General features: G+C 42.9%; 1 protein-coding gene across 2 annotated transcripts in view; it reads left to right on the forward strand.

Moving 5' to 3' along the window:
• The first annotated feature begins 2,468 nt into the window (after nt 1-2,468).
• LOC134351276 (chemokine-like protein TAFA-2) overlaps nt 2,469-22,530 on the forward strand; it is a 678,364-nt gene continuing 658,302 nt past the window's right edge. For both annotated transcript variants that reach the window (XM_063057345.1, XM_063057344.1), the window contains exon 1: nt 2,469-2,888. The gene's annotated coding sequence lies outside the window, so the exon portion shown is untranslated. The remainder of the gene's footprint in view (nt 2,889-22,530) is intronic.

Raw genomic sequence — 22,530 nt, forward strand, 5'->3', positions numbered from 1 at the left:
AGCTCCGGCCGACTGGGCGGGTAAGATCTGCAGTGAGAGCCAGCGGCCAAGAAGGGTCTCGGCCCGAAACGTTGACTGATCATTTCCACTCCACGGATGCTGCCCGACCTGCTGAGTTCCTCCAGCGTGTTGCTCTGACCCCAGCATCTGCAGAGTATTTTGTGGCCAAGAAGGTGGCTCGGCAACGCGCCGTGGAGAACGAATGACATGTCGAGACATAGAAAAAGTCACGGCCATCCACTGAAACCAAGCAAGACCCAGTTGTGACGACAACGTGATAACGTCACAGAAAAAGGCCCCTCGGCCCACTCGGTCTATGCCGACCCGTTTCGCTGCCTAGTTTCAATGACATGTACTTGGACCATATCCTCTCCATACCCCTTCCGTCTATTTACGTATCCAAACTTCTCTTAAATGTTGCAATCGAACCCCCATCCGCCACTTCCACTGTTACACAATCTCACCGACCTCTGAGTGAAGTTCCCTCTTATGTTCCCCTTAAACATTTCACCTTTACGGAGAGAGACGGAGAGAGCGGAACTGCCCCAGTGCAACGGCTTTTCCACGTGAAAAGCCCTCCCGTGCCGGTTTCACTGTCATTGTTAGATACAACAGACAACTAATCAATCAAACATATAAAACCACACACACACACACACACACACACACACACACACACACACACACTCACACACACACACACACCCACACACTCTCTCTCACACACACACACTCACACACACTCTCTCACACCCACACACTCTCTCTCACACACACACACTCACACACACTCTCTCACACTCACACACACTCTCTCTCACACACACACACACACACCCACACACTCTCTCACACTCACACACACTCTCTCACACACTCACACACACACTCACACACTCACACTCTCGCACACTCTCTCTCACACACACACACACACACACATTCTCTCACACACACACTCTCTCTCACACACACACACACAAACACACACTCACTCACACACACACACACACACACTCTCTCTCACACACACACACTCACACACACTCTCTCACACTCACACACACTCTCTCACACACTCACACACACACTCACACACTCTCACACTCTCGCACACTCTCTCTCACACACACACACACATTCTCTCACACACACACTCTCACACACACACACACACAAACACACACTCACTCACACACACACACACACACACTCACACACACACAAACACACACACACTCTCTCTCACACACCAACACAGACACACACACACACTCTCACACACACACACACACACACACACACACACACATTCACACACTCACAAACACACACAATCACATACACACATACACACACACACACACGTTTCACTGTATCAAACGCAAAATGCTGGAGGAACTCGGCAGTACAAGCAACATCTGCGGAGAGGAATAAACAGTCGACATATCGGGCCGAGACCCGACTCCAGAACTGGAAAGGAATGGGGGGGGGAGGGGAAGTGGGAACAGGTGGATGGTGGTAGGAGAAGTCGGGTGGGTGGGAAAGGTAAAGGGCTGGAGAGGAAGGAGTCTGATAGGAGAAGGGAGTGGACCGTAGGAGAAAGGAAAGGAGGACAGGTACCAGGGCGAGGTGATAGGCAGGTGAGAAGTAAGAGGCCAAAGTGGGGAATGGAAGAAAAGGGACGGGATAGGCAGGTATATCAAGCCGTAGTAAATCAAGGCAACCGCACTTGCTGTGTTGTCTAGAAGATGGATGTCTACAATGACCTGGATGGTTGAGAACATTCATAGCCTGATAGGCAGGTATATTACTGTATTAGCTGCGGGGTTAGACTGTTCACAGGTAGAGATTTGAGGAAGTCACCCTGGGTACAAGGTAACTCACCGGTCAGCATTCGAATTTCAATACAGGATTGTAACACCACTCTTGTCCTCTTGAGGGAGACAGAGACCTTGTTTTAGTTTAAAGACAATCCACTCTCGCAGTAAGCCGTATCACGAACCTTCTCACATCGACTCGCCGATACTTAGCCGCATTGTTAATATTACAACCCCCCCCGCCACAAAATACAAGGTGACAAAATAATATTCAGAACACTTATTGTTATTCTTGCCTTGCGACTGTGGTGCTGAAGTGCTGTTCTGAAACACGGCTCCAATTTTTACCTAGTTGGGTAATCTGATAAGATCGTTATTTCTAACCAGTTTAGGGAAATAAAATCAGAACGCGTTCCCGTACTGAAAAATTAATCAGATTTATGATATGAAGTAATATTTCAATATATATTTATCGCGTCCCCTGTTTCCTGCTGGTGATTTCACTTTTGGGTGCTCGCGCAGTAATCTGGGTGTGTTGTGTAGTTTAGTTCGGCCTGGGTTTAGTTTCAACGTTTTACTTCTGAGCCCGTGTGAAACTGCGAGGCGCCTCCCTCATAACATCCCTGACAGTACTGAGGCGGGGTGAAGGGCTAGCGAAGCGCGAATGACAGCCCAACAGGACCCCTGTGTATTCAGAAAGGTATCACCTAATTAATTGATCCACTGTAGATAGGAAACGGGGAGGTGTAAGAGCCGAGGGATCAGCCGCTGTACAGTTACTGACCAGCTCCGCACATACACGCGGCAGAGAGAAACTGGCCACACTACTTGTAACCATCACAGTATACAGAGGACTTCCACTTCACTGTGACGGGACAATTGGAAATTGGTGGGCGAAAGGCGGAGGACGTGATATTTCGCGTTGGCCGTTCTTTCATACAAAAAAAAGATTTGAGAGCTACAAGGATACAGTTTTCTAGAAGGTGAATCAGTCTGCCCAACCGGCTTTCCCAGGAGAACGCGAGGGGAACTACAGAAAGAAGGCAAGCACATCAGATATGGATTGAGGTAGGTAATAGCTGCGAAGGGCGCTTGCTTTTTCAGATGTTAGGGCCAAGACCCCTCCGTGCGATCGGTGAGAATTGACTATTCGGGGGACGGGTTGGGGATTATAACCATGGTTTGTGTGTGTCTGTGTGTGTGTGCGCGGGGGGGGGGAGAAATACTGTTGTTCCTTAGTTTGTGTGCAGAAGCAAACGAGAGTACAGAGAGAGAGAGAGAGAGAGAGAGAGAGAGAGCTGGAGTGAGGCGATTTTGGAAACGGTTTACACTTAGATACCTATCACTGGAGCGGAGGAGATTTTCCCCCTCTTCTTCCCTTCCAGAATGCAGCGAGGGCTGGGGGTGCTTTAAGGTAAAGGTGGATGATAGGTAACTCTCCGGGAAGGAGGAGCTGCAGGTAGGTGAAAGCAGCGATGTTGTATTAAGAAGAGATTGTTGAGCCATTTTAAAAAAACACTGCATTTCACAAAGGCGTCCAGAAAGCACGGATAGTTTCTTGCAACGTAGCTGTAATCATCAAATTAAAAAAAAACAAGACATTGTGCTCAGACCAAAGGAAAACTGTAGACGGAACGAGCGGCAAAAAGGCAGGGCTGAAATCGACATCGCATTCAGTCTTCAGGGATAACAAACAGAAAGCTGGCAATGTGAAGCTCGCCGCCGTTCGGTGTTTCTCTCTAATACCTGGAAAATGTTTCTTGAGATTCAATTTTCAACAGGATTTAGCTTGTTTTTCTCTCTGGGTTTATTGGGATCTACCGTTTGTGGTTAAGGAAATCCTCAGGGCCGGCAGCCAAAGTCCCGTGTGAGGTGTGATAATGTGAAAGTGCTTTTCCGTGCCTCTCTACCTCCGTCATACGGAAGAAACTGGGTGCTTCCGAAAATGTTTGCGAGCGATTGCGTATTCTTTTGTCTCCATGGGAAATTGCATATATGTGTATTCGTGAAAGGTGTACGTGTGTGTGTGTGTGTGTGTGTGTGTGTGTGTGTGTGTATGTGTGTGTTCGTGTGAGTGTGTATGTGTGTGTCTGAGTGTGTGTGTGTGTGTGTGTGTGTGTGTGTGAGAGAGAGAGAGAGAAGATATATTAGTATTATGTGTTCCGTGTGAGTCGTGTGGTGTGTGTGAGAGAAACTGTCTTGGGTTAGGTGGTGTGTGTGTGTGTGTGTGTGTGTGTGTGTTTGATGGAGAGAGGCTGTCGTGGGTTATATAGTGGGATATGTGTGTGGTAGAGAGAGACTAACTCTGGTGTCCGTGTGTACGCGGGAATGACTATCTGGAGGTTTGTATTCATTCTGCGTGCGTTTGTGTGTGCGACGAAACGTGGATGCGTTTGGCTCCGGGTGTCTCTCCGAATATGCGAATCCTTTTGTGTGTTTAAACAAGAACGAGTGACAGGTGTGTCTGTTACTGTTCGCAGATGAGTGTTGGTGCTCGTGTCAATATACCTTCGTGCGTGAGACTGAGGAAGTGTGTATAAGGGCGCGTGTAGAAAACTCGTTCGCGCTTGTATGTGAGAAGGAGAGCTTTAAGATTTTGCACTCTTCATAGCGTAGTAGCCCGCGTGTAAGAGTAGATTCAAACAGAAAATATATTCACTTTGAAAGCATATTTGCTCTTTCGCCGTTTGGTACGAATGAGCAGCTGTGTATTAAACCAGATTCCTGCACTCTCATCTCGCTCGCGTGCCACAATCACCTAAAACTCATGGTCCTGGTGTATTTGGAAGAGGTGGATAATTTGGGAGAGAAATAGAAACAAAGGGCTGTTTGGATAAAAATGCCGAGTTACCCGTAACGAGTTGACCGGTTCCTGCTCAAACCAAGCTTGTGCTTATTCACCTGGTGCCTTACTTTATCGAACCTGCTTTTAAAAAAGGAAATATCCATTTGACCCGTAATGCTGGCACTAGATTGTCCAGGGGGTTGTTCAGTTAAACTGCCTCTACTCTAACTGCGGGGCATTTTTCAATAAATGTTCAATATGCTTGGGCCAATCCCGCGACTCCCACACGCACCGTCGCCTCCACCCCCTATAATGAGGTTCCTTTTAGGCTTTATATTTCCAAGCGATTTTCTTTATTTTAGACCAAGCTGCCCATGGACGGATTTCAGCTCTACGGGGAACGTTTCAGGGTGTGCGCTGGCTAACCACTTCTGACTTACCCGGCACATGAGCCTTCAGTTTAAAGTCGCTCTCCGCTCTCCCCTCAATTACTTTTGCCCGTTTTGCTATTTATTCGCCGGGATCCAGCTTCAGATCCTCCCCACCTTTACCCCTTCTCCGAGTTATAGTACCCCCCCCCCCACCACGACACTTTGAGAAAAATTGTAATAGGAAAATATCTGGAAAACTGAAGAATGTATGCATCTTGTCTTCAGCTGGCGATATCCTGACGTTAGCACCTTCCCGCTGAGCAGATCGAATTCAGACTGTTGCCGTTTGACTCAGAGATTAGTACTTCTCTAACTTTCGTTCAAAGGTAATCAGGTTCAATTTGGGCTAATTTGCACCACCGATCTTCACACTCCTGTGCAAGAGGTTCTCCGTAGAAAGAGAGGGAGAGGAAGGGATACAGTGTGTGAGTGAATGTGTGTGGGGGAGAGAGAGAGTGAGAGAAAGAGGGAGGGAGAGGAAGGGAGGGAGAAATGGAGGGAGAGAATGAGTGAGAGCGAGCAGGGGAGAGAGAGTGTGAGTGAGAGAGAGAGAGAGAGAGAAAGAGAGAAGTCAGAATAAGTGTTGGCGGTCTAATTGAATGGTAGGTAGTCGGGGATTTCTGCGCAGGGATGTGATTCCTTGTTTTGTGAGCATTCTGTTCCAGACGTTCCCTCTCACTAGACTGTCGCTTAGAAACAAACTTTAATTTACAACCAACTTTAGAATTACCGGCGAAGTCAAATGAAATCTAAGCGAGTAAGTATCTTTCGCTATAAGGGGTAGCTCACGTTTCATTTTCAAATCAGCGGGCAAACCAGTTCTTACTATTTAAAATTATATTTTTGTGTACTTCAGTTATGCGATTGAAGCAGATTAAAAGTGAAACATGACAGGTTAGGTAGCAATTTTGACACGTCGCTAAAAGAGAATCGCTTTGAGGCGAGTATCTGTGACTCTTTATAAGAATAACTTTTAGCTTTGATTGCGCAGCAACGGAGTGGCGCGCTGCGCTTCATTCATGAACGTATCTTTCTCCTTACTGTAATTGGCGTGAGTTGTCGTTCTGTTGCGGGGAGATGCTGGATGGCATTTCGAATGTTTGTTTGAAATCGCATTTGTCTCCATATTGAAGGATGCGGATAACCAGCGTCGTCTTCGCGGTTTTCCCTTCCCTAAATGTTAACACTGACATTGGGAATCACCGATTAATATAAGAAAATTCTTCTTCTTGCGCTGAACAGTTGGCTTTGAATATGGCAAGGTTCTGTGATCGCGTGAAAGACGCCAAGCAATAAAGTGGGTCCTTAACACCACGATAAACTCTCGTCTCCGCCCGGCGTCTCGTCACGCCGAGCCCTTCCCCGAGAATAAGTCCCCTCAGATATGAATTGAATCGTTCCAATGCTCCGCTGGCGGGACCCTGCCCCGCCACCAGCCTTTTGTCCCAGTTGTAGACTCAACGGCTTCTCAGTGAACAAGATCGATGAAACGGGCACGCGGTTGTTAAATGGACTATGCGGCACAGCCTTCAACAACTTCGCCAAAGATAAAATCGTTGGGACAAAGTATTTATTAAAGGCGCACAGTGCCTTTATCATTAATAGAGAAACATACACAAAAACTGGAGGAACTCAGCAGGTCAGACAGCATCTCTGGTGAGGAATAAACAGTCGACATTTCGGACCGAAACCTTTCATCGAGACTCAGCCCAAAACGTCGACTGTTTATTCCTCTCCGTAGATGCTGCCTGGCCTGCTGAGTTCCTCCAGCAATTTGTGCGTCTGTTACTCTGGATTTCCGGAATCTGTGACACATTTATCTTCCCTTTACAACCAACCCTAACGTACTTAATCGCCAATGAAGATATCATAGGTAAGGCCAATTCTTTGCAGTACTGGACAGCGTTTGTTTCCATAACTCCGCAACGTTCCTCCTCTTGTTTTACAGCTGCTCAGATCAACTATTGCTCCCAGCAGGAAATTTTACACGGCCTGAAAACTGCACTGCACTTTAAATGTATTTTTTTGTAAAATGCGTACTATGAATATTTAGAATAAAAATTGAAAAATCACTTACTTTTGATTTTGTTCATTAATTGGTGTATAAGGAAATACAGTACAAGAAAGAAAATCTACGTTTTGTAAGCTTTTTCTAGCTGCCTCCAATTTTAGCCACGTGGCAACAAAGGCTATGTGTGCAGGAGCATTTCAGTTACTGCGTGGCCACGCACCTACACAGCTTAGAGGGAGCAGTGTTTGTAAAATCCCAGCAATTCTGTTTACTTTTAGTTTTAACACGACTACAATGAGTGTTTTCCATGTTGGACATTTCAATCCTTCAGTGACCAGCCTCGATGCTCCCCTGTTCCAGTACAGAGGGAGGTTGCTGCTTTGACTGATTGGGTATTGATGCTTAAGGACAGTGGATCATCTCTGTGCTGTTCTGGCTGACTAGGTAGGCATTCTTGGGAGTAGACGCAGTGCACGTAGTGGATGATTGGGTTAATTCAGTACAGAGATGCAGAAAGAGGCCAGCAATATCACGATGGGTCCTGGCCACCCTGCTTACGGACAATTTGCTGTACTCCTATCAGGGGAGAGGCTGTACAGCGTCCACTAGAATCAAAAACAGTTACTTCCCCCGAGCCATCGGGCTGATTACACCTCCACCCGATAACCCACCCCAACACCCCAGCATCCACATCAGCCACTCCTCTCCGCAGCCCCTCAGCACACTTCATCCCCCCATCTCTGTGCACTGCCACTTTACGCTTACACTTCACACCTCACACCTACACTGAACACAGTCACTGTCCTGTTGTCTTTCCATGTGTCCTGCTGCTACCGAGAAGAGTTCCTCTTGCCAAGAGTCACTTTCTCACTTCATCACTTCCTGTCAGAGTCACCTTCTGTTCAGATACTCCTGCATCTATATGTATAAACACTCAGATTATATCTATATATAAGCTAGCTTTATGTATATGTAACCACACTCGGCAGTTACTTGTACACAATGTTTTATAGGATTGCTTTTATTTTTTTAAATTGTATTTTGTTTTATGCAGCATTGGATTTGGACTAGCAATCATTTCTTTCTCTTTTACACTCTTGTACTGAAGAGTAATAATAAACAATATTGAATCTTGAATGATATTGGCTCATTCCTCAACACCAAACATAGAACAAAGAACAGTTCAGCACAGGACTTCAGCCCACCGTGTCTGCACCGAGCACAAAGTCAAATGAAACTAAATTCCTTCTGCCTGAACATGATCCCTATCTCCCCATTCCCAGCATATCGGCATGTCTAAACAGCCTCTTAAAGTCAAGGTTGAGTTTAATGTCATATACATAAGTCCACGTATGCACAGGTGCACTAACTGTTCCCTCTAAGCTGCATGGATGCTCCCACACACATAGCGTTTGTTACTGCACCACTGCAATAAAGACAGATGAGAAAAAGTTTACAAAACATGAAAGATTTTCTTTGTTGTACTGTATTTCATTATATCCTTCAATTAATAAATAGAATCAAAAGGATGTGATTTTTCAATTTTCTTTCTAAATATTCATAGTATGCATCTTACAAATAAAATTGTTTATATTCTAATATACGAATTAATCTAATCCATATGAATATAGAGAAAGGAGTTCATTAATGTGATTCAATATACTGTATCTGGTATTATATTTTTTCTTTAGTTTTATAATATGTATTCTCTTGAACTCGTATTCTTCTATATAGAAATCAGTAAAAATATTGGAAAAAGAAAAGAAAGAAAAAAAACATTTAAAGTGCTGTGCAGTTTTCAGGCCGTGTAAACATTTCCTGCTTAGAGAAACGATTGGTTTGCACGGCTGTAAAAAAAACTTAAGAGGGAATGTTGAGAGCAATGAGAAACTTACATGCAGCAGCATCACAGGCACATAATATTCACAAAAAACAAATAAATTTGTAAATGAGAGCCCACAATTTAGAGCAAAAAATGCAAAGTCCAGTTTAGTGCAAAGTGATTCAAGTGGTCATGGTTTTGCTAAATTGTAATAGTTAGGGCTATGCTGGCTGGTTCAAGATGGCTCTTGTTCTTCAACCTGGTGGCATAGGACTTCAGACTACTGTACGTTCTGCCTAATGGTAGCTGTGAGAAAGATCGCATAGCCCAGGAGATGGTAAATGCCACTATCGTATCTGCTTCCACTACTACACTTGGTAGCCCATCTCAGGCTCCCAACACTCTCTGTGTATGAAAAAAAAACGCCTGACAAATCTCCTTTCACTTCCCAACCCAACCTTAAGTGCATAATCACTAGTATTTGGCATTTCAGAATCAGAATCAATCAGGCATCACTGACGTTCAGTATTTTGCAAAAATCTTCGGCACGTACAGTACGAGGGGTGATTGATAAGTTCATGGCCTAAGGTAGAAGGGGTCAATTTTAGAAAACCTAGCAAATTTATTTTTCAACATAATCCCCTCCTACATTTACACACTTAGTCCAGTGGTCGTGGAGCATATGGATCTTGGACCTCCAGAAAGTGTCCACAGCAGGGGCAATTGATAAGTTTGTGGCCTAAGGTAGAAGGAGATGAGTTATACAGCTCTCATTACATGCAAATACAGTGCAACTCTTTGAGTGATTATGTAGGGAGTTTGAAGTTAATAACTCATCTCCTTCTACCTTAGGCCACAAATTTATCAATCACCCCTCGTATGTATAGCTTGGGTGCCTAAGACTTTTGCATAGTACTGCAGTAATTTTATGTACTGCACTGTCCTGCTGCCGCAAAAAAAAACAAATTTCATGACATATGTGAGTGATGATAAACCTGATTCAGATATGGGTCTCTATTGTGGACTGAGAGTGGGAAAGGGAGAGGGAGAGGGGAATCATGGTTGGGAAAAGGGGAAGGGAGCTGGAGGCACCAGATCAATTAACTAATTGTTTGGAATCAAGTGACCTTGCCTGGTGTTTCCAGGCTGAGTGTAACTGTGCCAACCCCTTCCCCTGGCACTCCTTCTTTGCCAGCTGTCCCACACTGCTGCACCCTTGTTTTGCTCCCGCCAGATTTACAAAGACGCTCTCCACTCAGCATTACTGTGCAAAGGTCTTAGGTACGCTATCTATATATATGTGCCTAAGTCTTAATCGCAGTACTGAATGTCATGAAATGTGTGGTTTTGCGGCAGCAGTACAATCTCATACATAAATGTAATATGAATTATAATAAATGTACACGACACATATAAAAATTCTACCTTTGGATAAAGGTTCTGACTACCTACCTTTTGTAGGGCTCAAACACTTGCAGTTGAGAGTTTCCACCCAGCCGCCAGGCATCAGCCGTTGTGAAGGTGAAGGTAGTTCCCTGATGTGAACAAAGAGTCTGAGCTAAGTTGATAAGTAGGCAGGAAATGTTGCATCATTTTATTATTTCTCCCCCTTAATCTATCTTCCAAGCCTTGATTTGCTCCCTCTGGCTGTCAGGTTGAGGTCCTCTGAGTCTATGTCAAAATGTTACTGCCAAACCTTGTGGTGGAAGCACTTTACCTGTACAGTCAAATCTGTATCAGAGTCAGGTTTATCATCACTGTCATACATGGTGAAATTTGTTGTTTTGTGGAGGTAGTACAATGCACTACATAAAAATTACTTTAAATGACAATGAGAACTATGTGTAAAAATAAAGACGTATGCAAAAAGAGCAGAAGAATGAGGCAGTGTTCATGATTTACTGGCTGGGAGAGTTCAGGCCTCTTACTCAGGTGCAGTTAGGCTGCTGAGCAGAAAGTTCCATAAACAGAATTCGATCTCAGTACTGCTCGCACCCTGGGAAGCTGCGTGTTTTTGTTAGTGTGGCCACAGCATCAGAATCAGGTCTATTATCACTCACTTACATGACATGTACTTTGTTGTTTTAAAGAGGTAAAGATTAGCTTTATTTGTTACATGTGTATCGAAACATCAAAACATAGAATGAAATGTGTCACCTGCACTAAGACCAACACAGTCCGATGATTTTGCAAGTGTCGCCCTGTTCCGGCACCAACATAGCATGCCCTCAACTCATTAACCCCAATCTTGGGAATGTGGGAGGAAAGCCACAGAGCTTCGTACAAACTCCGTGCAGACAGTGGTGGGAATCGAATCTTTATTGTGATCAATGGTGCTCTGAAGCATTGCGCTTGCCGTTTAGCAACCTGCTATCCACTTCGTACTGTATTGCTGTAGACATAAAGTTACCATAAATTATAAAAGATACTTGTGCAAAAAATTACAAAAATGCTAAACATTATAAAAATTAAAAACAGTAAAAAAATTACAAAAAAATACAAAAATTAATATTTAGTGCAACAAAGGCAATAATGGGGTAGTGTTCGTAGGTTCATGGACCGTTCAGAAATCTGATAGCAGACAGGAAGAATCTGTCCCCAAATCACTGAGTGTGGGTCTTCAGGCTCCTGTAACTCCTCCCTGATAGGAGTAATTAGAAGAGGGCATGTTCCGGATGGTGAGGGTCCTTAGTGATGGATGCCACCTCTTGAAGATGTCCTCGATAGTGGTGAGGGTTGTGCCTGTGATGGAGCTGGCCGAGTCTACAGTGTTCTGCAGCCCCTTGTGAACCTGTCCATCCATACGAGGCCGTGATGCTCTCAGTTAACCATCTCCATAGTACATCTGTGGAGATTTGTAAGAGTCTTTGATGACATACTGAATCTCCTCAAACTCCTAATAATATCATGGTGAACCTTCTTTCAGCTGACATCAACGTGTTGGACCCGATGTTGGCACCCAGGAACTTGACATTTTTTTTAGATATACTCACCTGATGTCCCATGACAGGATCTCACAAAGCCATGCCCTGTTTCTTCCAGCTAGAAGGACCAGAGTAGTAGATGCTCTGTTACCTTCATCTTCCCCTCAACATTGCACATCATCCTGACTTAAGATATATTGCTGCCCTTTGAGTGTCCGTGAGACTGAATCCTGCGGTTCTCTTCTAAGAGCACTGTGGGAGTACTTGTACTAGAAGGACTAAAGTTGTTCAAGAAGCTGGTTTATCACCACCAGTCTAGGGCAATGAATAGTGGCTGTGCCAGCAATGTTCATGTTCCAAAAACGAATTAAAATATTTGTTTTTGTGCAGGTTTTGAAATTTTCTGGAAGATGCTGCTTACACCATGGCTACCAGCATCAGGGGCTAGCACAACTTCTTGTGTTAAACTAAGTGGGATGGAGAATGCCTTTTCTTGGAATTTCACTCCATTTCACTGCCAGGCCATATGACCATACAACATAAGAACAGAGGTAGGCTATTCAGCCTATCGAATCTGCTCCCTATTCCATCATGACTGATTTATTTTCTCTCAGCCCCATCCTCCTGCAATTTTTCCTATAACCTTTGACACCCATACTAAACAAGAATCTACCAACTTTTGCTTTAAACATCCCCAATGACTTGGCCTCCGCAGCAGTCTGTGGCAATGAATTCCACAGGTTCACCATGCTCCGTTGAAAGAAATTCCTCCTCATCTCTGTTCTAAAGGGACGTCCTTCTATTCTGATGCTCTCCCACATCCTCGTCACATCCACACTATCCTGGCCATTTAATATTTGATAGCTGCCAATGAGATCACTTACCCCCCCCTCCCCATTCTTCTAAACTCCAGTAATTACAGGGCCAGAGCCATCAAATGCTCCTCATATGTTAACCATTTCATTCCAGAGAACATTCTTGTGAACTTCCTCTGGACCTTCTCTAATGACATCACATCCTTTCTTAGATAAGGGGCCCAAAACTGCTCACAATACTCCAAATGTGGTCTGATCAATGCCTTATAGATTCTTAGCATTCCATCCTTCCTTTTATATTCTAGTCCTCTCCAAATGAATGCTAACATTGCATTTGCTTTCCTTAACACTGAACCAACCTACAAGTTAACCTTTAGGGAATCCTGCACTAGGACTCCCAAGTCCCCTTGTACGTCTCACAAGACATGGACTCCAAGTTAATGCTGCAACTTTAGCGTTGGTTGGCAGAGGAAGTCACTTTACTTTGACACTAATGTGTAAGAATGTGCCAATTCTCCAGTTAAAATTGGTAATTGTCTATATCTCATCATTATATTTCCATATTACTCTGTTCTCTCTAAGCTATGTGGGTGCACGGCCGCTCAGTTACTGAAATGTTCCCGTGCACATAGCCTTTCTTGCCACTCAGCTGGATTTTTCTTTTAAATAATGTTTTATTAAAGTGCCATGCCAATTTGAGGCCGTGTAAAAATTTCCTGCTCAGAGCAATATAAAAAAATGAGGGGGACATTGCACAGGGCATCATTCAACCAATCAGGTCTATGCCAGCTCTCAGGATAACCCCATCAATCCCATTGCCCCACTTCTTTCAAGTGTACTATTGCACTAGTACACTTCCAGCAGCACTCAATTAACCTAGGAGTTTGGCTTCGGGATATTGAAAGGAATTGGAACACCCAACATAAACTCAAGTGGTCAAAGTGGGAATGTGAGGCCAGGATTAAAGGTGCGTCAGTGGGCAGTTGCATTCAGTAAAAGACCTGGAACTAGAAGGTAGTTTCAGCAAAGGTGACCATGAAGATCCCAGGTTGTTGTAAAAAAAATCCTACATCCTTTACGTGATTAAATCTGCTCTCCTTTCCTCTTCTGGGACATATGTGACTCCATCCTCTGAAAGGTAGTTGGCGATAGTGACAGACGCACGGGAGTCTGTAGATGCCGGAAATCTTGAGCAACTGGAAGAGCATAGCAAGTCCAGCAGCATTTATGGAGAGGGGTAAACAGTTGAAGAGCAAGAGTCTCGGCCCAAAATGTTTAAAGCTTGAAGTAAATTTATTATCAAAGTACATACATATCACCATATGCTAGACTGAGAATCACTTTTTGCAGGCATTCACTGCAGATCAAAGAAAAACAATAGAATCAATGGAAAACTACATAATAAAAGACTGACAAACAACTGATGTGCGAAAGAAGACAAACTGTATGAATAATAAATAAGCAAACAAGCAAGAAAACAAATAAATAAATAGAACTCAGAACATGAGTTGTAGAGTCCTTGAAAGTCTACAGGTTGTGGAATCAGTTCAAAGTTATGGTGTGTGAAGTTCAGGAGCCTGATGGTTGAAGATTAATGATTGCTCCTGAACCTGCTGATGTGGGACCTTGTACCACCTTCCTGATGGTAGCAGTGAGAAGACGGTATGGCCTGGATAGTGCAGGTCCATGGTGATGGTCTTCCCGCACTCCTGTTAGATGTGCTCAATGGTGGGGAGGGCTTTGCCTGCAGTATGTTGGACTGGGCTGCATTGAGTTATTTGTGATAACGCTGGCTCTGCCAGTGATACTCACGTAATAGGGAAGAAATTTGAATTGTGAAAGCAGTCCTGGACTAAAACTAGCATCTGAGAGATGTTGGGGTCACTAGGTCATTGATACCCAGAAACTGCTCAAGGGTGAAGCTTACACCAGTTTACAGTGAGTCAGAAATTTTCTATTCTTGATATCTTTGTGAACCAGAATGATAACTCTCCTAAATCATAAAACCCTTGTCTTTTGAGAAGTGTGCACTGACAAAAATCAATCTTAACTTTTGGGGTGCACATCGATTTATTTTGTGGCAATTTGATGTTCATTGAAGGAATATAAAGAATCGTGACAAATGTATCCAATTTCCAAGTGGTGCATAAGGCTGAGGATGACTATTTATTTACATTTGAAATGAGTTGCTTGGATGTCAATCCATGAATGAAGCTAAGGGAGGCAACCTTTGTTCATTGTAATCCAGTTTTGTGGCAGCATTTAGCAGGTAATTTAGAGTGAGTTAAATGGTACAGTCTGAATTCAGACCCAACATAGCTATTCGTTGTAAATTGGGAGATGTTGCCAGACTTGGCTTTCAATGATTTTAAAGCTACGAACTCAGAGGGTGGTGTGGAAATGGAGAAGCTAGAAATATACAAACCATTTAAATTATTTCATTGAAAGGGGATAATGATTTGGGAAAGAAGAAGGCCAGTGGGATGATTGGCCTTTCCTGCACTGCATGCAATGTTTTTCTACATAATACAATAATACACAATTGCAATGCACAGGTCTATTCATTCAAAGATTTCCTCTGATGTTTACCTTTTGTAGATTTGTGAATGCTCCAAGTGCGGTGTAACTGATACTCATCGGAATATGACTGTGCCTGGTGTGCTAATGCCTGAAAAGCTGAAATCGGTGTTGTACCAGCTGATTACAGACTTGGGCATATTTTGTGTAGACAATTGGAAAATGAAACAATTAATCATGAGTTTCTTTGATGTAGAGGTTTATTTTGCATGCATATTGCAATGCTTCAAGCGAAATGGTAATGATAGGTGAGCGTCATTTCTGTCAAAATTAGACATAGGAGCAGTGTTAGGCCATTCGGCCCATTGAGTCTGCACCGCCATTCCAACATGGCTGATTTATTATCCCTCTCAACCCGATTCTCCTGCCTTCTCCCCGTAACCTTTGACACCCTGACTAATCAAGAACCTATCAAACTCCACTTTAAATATACTCAAGAGACTTGGCCTCCACAGCCATCTCTGTGACAAAGAATTCCATAGATTTAGCACAAATCTGGTTGGCAGCCATTTATTATTACTTGTTGTCACGTAATGTCATGAATGTGCAGTAGAAATTTTCAGGGGCAGATTCTCTTTTGAACTTAGCTGTACATAATTGTGTGGGTGAGGTGGAGGAAAAGCATCTGAATTGGATTTTTTACTTGTATCGTCAGCTTTCATTTGCTAAGCAAATTTAGCATGTAAAGGTCCTTCACAGGAGTGTTGAAAGAGAAAAGATGACAGTTGTTTTTGCATCTCCCCCTCCCCCTCCAGCTTTCAAATCCCTTACTCACTCTTCCTTCTGTTAGTCCTGACGAAGGGTCTCGGCCTGAAACGTCGACTGCACCTCTTCCTATAGATGCTGCTTGGCCTGCTGCGTTCACCAGCAACTTTGATGTGTGTTGCTTGAATTTCCAGCATCTGCAGAATTCCTGTTGTTTAGATGACAGTTCTGTTTGAATGATCAGAAACTTGGACAGGTTCTGATGTAGACATGCCAACGTTTTTCTCTACTATGTACCGGGGGGGGGGTGGGGGTTCACAGCTATGTTGTCGTCATGCTTTGTGGGCTGATCTGAATTAACTAGTTTGCTAACCTTGTATGTGAGTGCGTGTGGGGATGGGGTGGATGTATGGGTAAAAGAGAAAGAGAGTTATTTGCATTCTAACCTACTCTATATAGTTACTAAATATAGTAACTACTTCAAGTGGTTATCATTTCAGAGGGGCAATTATGAAGAGAGCACGGCAGCACCTCTACTTCCAAAGTTCAAAGTTCTAAGTAAATTTATTATCAAAGTACATATATGTCACCATATACAACCCTGAGATTCAATTTCTTGCAGGCATTTTCAATAAATCCATAATAGAATAATAGCCATAATAGAATCAGTGAAAGACTGCACCAACTTGGGTGGTCTTTTATTATAAACTTCCTTAGAAGTTTGTGAAGATTAGACATTATACCTAAAACTTTGACAACTTTCTATAGATGTGTGGTGGAGAGTACATTGACTGATTGCATCACAGTCTGGTATAGAAACACGAATGCCCTTGAATAGAAAATCCCACAAAAGGTAGTGGATACAGCCCAGTCCTTCATGGGTAAAGCCCTCCCCATCATTGAGCACATCTACACAAGTGCTGTGGCAGAAATGCAGCATCCATCATCATGGACCCCCACCACCCAGGAATGCTCTCTCCTGGCTGCTGCCAATAGGAAGAAAGTACGGGAGCTTCAGGCCTCACAGCACCAGGTTCAGGAACAGTTACTACCCCTCAACCATCAGGCTCTTAGAGATATCTTCACTTGCCCCATTACTGAGCAACTTCCAATGACTCTTCATCTCATGTTCTCAATGGTTATTGCTTATTCATTAATTATTATTATTTATACCACCCTCCTGTACGGCTCCAAGTCATGGGTCACCTACCATCACCACCTACAACTCCTTGAGCGTTTCCACCAGCGCTGCCTCGCACCATCCGCAACGTCCACTGGAGTGACTTTGTCACCAACATCGAAGTCCTCGAACAGGCGGAGGTCACCAGCATCGAGGCCATGCTGTTGAAGACGCAGCTGCGCTGGGCAGGGCACATCTCCGAGATGGAGGATCATCGCCTGCTCAAGATTGTGCTGTATGGCGAACTCTCCACTGGCTACCGTGACAGAAGGGCACCGAAGAAGAGGAACAAGGGCTCTCTGAAGAAATCCCTTGGTGCTTGTCTAATTGACCATTGCCAGTGGTCTAATCTAGCCTTCGATCGTGAGGCCTGGCGACACACTATTCACCAGTCTGTCTTCTCCTCCGAGAACACACGCAGGGCTGGCATTGAGGACAAAAGGAAAAGGAGGAAGAACCATGACACAGCAGCACCAAACCCAGAGCAGAATTTCCTTTGCAGCCGCTGCGGCCAGACCTGCCTGTCCTGTATTGGTAATAAATTGACTTTGAACTTTGAACAGTTTATGGAAAGACCTAGCTGAAGAAAAGTCATTAATTTGGAATGTTAACTCTGGGTCTTTTTTCCACAAGTGTTGCCTGACTTGTTGTGTATTTCAGCAAGTGCATTTCTTGGCCTTTAGACTCCAAATCCAATTGATGTTATAATAGAGATTGCTGATTGCTGTGAGAATAGTGGCTGATACTTTTGATATTGCACATATGAAACATTTATTCATTTTCATTTATCTAAATGTTCCCTTAACAATGCTGTTTTAATGCTTGTTAATTGTGATGATGCGTTACAACATGAATAATACAGGGAATAAAATCAAAAAATGTTACACTGTAACCAAACATTGACATTTTATCTTTTTTTTAGAAAGGTCTATGTAGTATTTCTCTTTAATTACCAGATACAGAAACACAAGGAAGCAGGAACAAGAGTAAATATAATCAAAGGTCAAAGTAAATTTATTATCAATGCATGTACATATGTGACCAAATGCTACCCTGAGATTCATTTTCTTGCAGGCATTCTCAGTAGAACAAAGAAGTACAATAGAATTAATGAAAAACTACACACAAAGACAAACAAATTGTGCAAATACTAAATGCTGGTGGAACTCAGTACATCAGGCAGCATCTATGGAGGGGAAAAAAGAGGTGATGTTTCAGGATGAGGGGTTAGCCCAATGAATCTCCTTTGGACTTCCAATTTTCCAATATCCTTTTGAGTAAAGGTGATGAAAACTGTGTCCAATGCAGTACAAATATTCTTGAGTTTTTAGAAACTTTTTTTATACTGGAGAAAAAGAAGATAACTCTTTATTGAAAGTTGACACCAAGCAGCTAAGTAAGTGCTTTAGACATGGTGACCTCACAATATTAGCATTTGATTTTTACCTCTTCCTGGCTAAGGAGCCTTAAACATGTATATTCATATTATATATTTGGTGGCACACACATAAAAACTGAGAAGGAAGCCATTCAGCCCCTCTGCTTATTTTCTGTACCTCTACAACTTTTTGCTCTCACGTCAACACCCCTTTTATTCTTGTTTTGTTATTAGCTAACACTGACAGGGAACTTAAACTGCCACCATTTAGGAGGGAACTGGAGCCTCCGCGGGCAACCTGTGTGGTTACAAAGAAAGCATATGGAGTCCACACAGATGGTTTCTCTCACCAGAATTGAACCCTGGACCCTGGAGTACTAACTGCTTCTCCTCCATGCTTCCTTCACTATGCATTGTGAATTATTATACATGAATTACAAAACGTTTGCAGCAGGACATGTGAACCATATACCCGTATGTCTAATGCAAGCTCATCATTGGCATTCTGTGCCATGTCAAATGACATTAGTGATCATGGTTTCATGACCGTGATTGTTCTTGACAAACTTTTCTGCAGAAGTGGTTTGCCATTGCCTTCTTCTGGGCTAACACTAGGTGGCGTGCATTTAAGGTAAGAAGGGACAAATTGAAAGGGGATGTGTGGCACATATTTTTTACGCAGTAGTTGATGGGTGTCTGGAATGCACTGCCAGGGGTGGTGGGGGAGGCAGGCACAACAGAGGCATTCAAGAGGCTCTTAGATCAGCACATGAACGTGCGGAGAAGAGAAGGACGTGGACCATGCACAGGCAAAAGGGATTGGGTGTTACTAGGTTAATTAGTTCAGCACAACCTTGTGGGCTGAAGGGCTGATTCCTGGGCTGTACTGTTCTATGTTCTAAAGCAACCCAATATTGATGTACCTCAAATGAGGTTGTTATGGACTTAATTGGAAAAGGTTTGAATAGGTCACATGATAACAATTAAGGATATGGTGGGGGGAATCTCCTGATGCTACTAGATCATGTCTAGTAGCAGGAACATGATCTCCATGGCTACATAACACCATATTGCACATGAATCATTTGTCTTTTGTTGCCTACAGCTTAAACCAAGTCAACACAGTGGAACTGAACCACTGGTCTCTGACAAAGTTGCTGATTTATTTGGGAGAACCTGACTAGACTGCAGGTGAAGATGTGGTTTAATGGTGTGAGAATACATTGACCCCAGGTGGAACATCTCATACAGTAGATGTGGCCGAGTAGCTGTGGACATGTTGGATTATGAATGATATGATGCCTACTTGTAATCTTTATTGGTCAAGGTAGTGCATCTTGGGGGAGGGGGAGGGTCGTTGCTTTGCTGCTGCTTGTGTGTGGGAGGGGGAAATGGGGGGGGCTTGTGGTTCTAATGTTTTTACTGTCACTCATTCTTTGGGACTCTCTTCTGTTTTCGAGGATGTCTGTGAAGAACAAGAATTTCAGGATGTGTATTGTATACATTCTCTGATATTAAATGGAATTATTGAACTACTGAACATCTCATGACAGCTAATGAAAATAATCTCCAGACCAATCCTGAGAATTCACGGAACATCAAGCACTACAGTACAGCTTCTCTAAGATCAATCTAACCCTTCCCTCCATTTGGCCCCTTGTGAACAGATTTGCCCCTATATCTAAGAGAAGACGTACAAGCATTGTAAAGGGTTCAGAGCAGGTTCATGAGAATGATTTGAGGAATGATAGGATTAACATTTGTGCTTGCTGAAGTTTAGAGGAATTGGGGAGGATCTCACTGAAACCTATCAAATATTGAAAGGCCTAGATAGAGTGGACATGGAGAAGATGTTTTCTATAGTGGGGAGTCTAGGACCGGATGGCATAGCCTCAGAATAGTAGGACGTCCCTTTGGAACAGAGATGAGGAGGAATTTCTTCAGCCAGAGGGAGGTGAATGTGTGGAATTCATTGCCACCGTGGGCTGTGGAGGCCACGTCACTGGATATACTTAAAGCAGAGGCTGATAGGTTCATGATATTAAGGACATCAAAAGTTACAGGGAGAAGGCAGGGGAATGGAGTTGAGAGGGATAATAAACCAGCCGTGATGGAATAAGGAGCAGACTTGATGGGCTGAATGGCCTAATTCCACTCCTGGTCTTAAGAGCTCTCCATGTTGATTGAAGGAGTAAAAATGTGGAATGAAAATGGGATTATGGCAATAATGTTCTTGATAGTCCCTTCAGAGACTAAAGGAGAGAATGGAGTTTCTGAAAGTTTCTTAGCAATCTTACTTGGAGTTTAGCCAGTGTTTGGCATACAGCGGGAATTTACATCCAGATGATCAATGAAATAGGATTCAAAATTGTGTCAGATATTGAATTCAGATTTCCCTTCTTCAATATTTAATTCTTATATTTTAAAAAAGACTTTGAATCTGAGATTCCATAGATTTTACGTCATAAAACATTTCATTTAGTCTTTGTCAGTATTTGAGTACCACATATGCCTGCTGAGTAAAGTCTTTTATTGATTCTGTTGTGTTTCTTGTATTTATCGTGAATGTCTGCAAAAGTGAATCTCTTTGTTGTATATGGTGACAGAGATATACTTTGATAATAATTTTACTTTGAACTTTGAACTTTTACGCTTTAGTCACTCTTTGCCTGCGAGCCCCTCTCTTCCCTTTCCTAGAAAGTAGATTCAGCTCCATGAGGATACATCAGTATTATCAGCTAAAATGCAAATAAATTCCTCCTAAAATATTATATTTGTTTGGTGATTTATTGATTTATTATATTTATGCCTTGTTCTCTCCTCATTCTGGACTCTACAAATAAGTGAAAATGTTCTCCAAAACCACTCCATTGAAGTTATCTGGGTCTTCTCTTATTCTTTCTCCACAGAGAATATTCTTGGTAATTCAGTCAGTCCTGTAAAACATTTGCATGTTTCCTAGTTTACCAATGTTCTTTTCATAATATGTAAACCAAAAGCACTCATGGGATTCAAAATGTACTGTGAAGATATTTCTGCAAAAATTTAATTTTCCGCCCTTATGTTTGTTTTCTTTTCTTCTGTGGTTTTGTTAGTTAGTTTCATTCCTTCTGCCCTCAGCAACTTGTATTTCCATTTTCTTGAATTTCAACATTCTTTGATCTCCGTTTAGATTCTTACCTTTAAAGCAACGAGTCGTCTCTTTATTTCCTTCTTCCAGAATTAACACAGAACCCTATTGTATTTCATTTGCTCTGTTTGAAAGATTAAGTTCTCCTAATCACTTGAGAAATTTACAATATTGTATACAACCAAGTTCCCAGCATATAGCAGGATACTACTGGTATGCTATGCATTTTTGCCTGTTGTTCTTTTCCCTCCTCTGTTTGGTAATAAACTCTCCTTGGCAAATTCCTTCATACTGACATAAAATTGTAAGTGAGGGGTGGGGTGTCTGAACCTTGCTTCATTACAACAGGTGAAGAAAGTTACAGCAGGTGGTTATAGCAGGTGAAGTTACAGCAGGTGATGAAAGTTATAGCAGGTGAAGAAGGTTAGATCCGATGTGTGTTGAAAGATGGATTGATTTAAAAGATGATTATAAAACATCTTTGAGAGATGCTTGATTTGAGCCATGCATTAAGTTTGAAGCTAAATGCTGAGAAATAATAAAGGAACCCTAATTCATTCTGTGTTTTGTATTAGGTACCAAATAACGTGGCTACTCAGTGTATGTTCATGGCATTCTGCTGCTGTAGTGGATCCAGTTCAAAGTTCAACATGTTGTGTATTCAGAGATGTGGAAGATATGGTTAATTGAGTTCCTGTCACCTTTCTGTCAGCTGGAACCAATTTGGCCATTCTCCTCTGACCTCTCACCCTCAGCTTTGCCGCTCACTGGATGTTTTTTTTGTTTTTTGCAACATTCTCCATAAACTCGAGAGACTGCCGTGTGTGAAAATCCCAGGATACCAGCAATTTCTGAGATACTCAAACCACCCCATCTGCCACCAACAAGTATTCCACAGTCAAAGTCACTTATATCACGTTTCTTCCGCTTTTTTATGCTTGGTGTGAACAAC

The sequence above is a fragment of the Mobula hypostoma genome, chromosome 9, assembly GCF_963921235.1.
Source record: "Mobula hypostoma chromosome 9, sMobHyp1.1, whole genome shotgun sequence".
NCBI lineage: Eukaryota > Metazoa > Chordata > Chondrichthyes > Myliobatiformes > Myliobatidae > Mobula > Mobula hypostoma.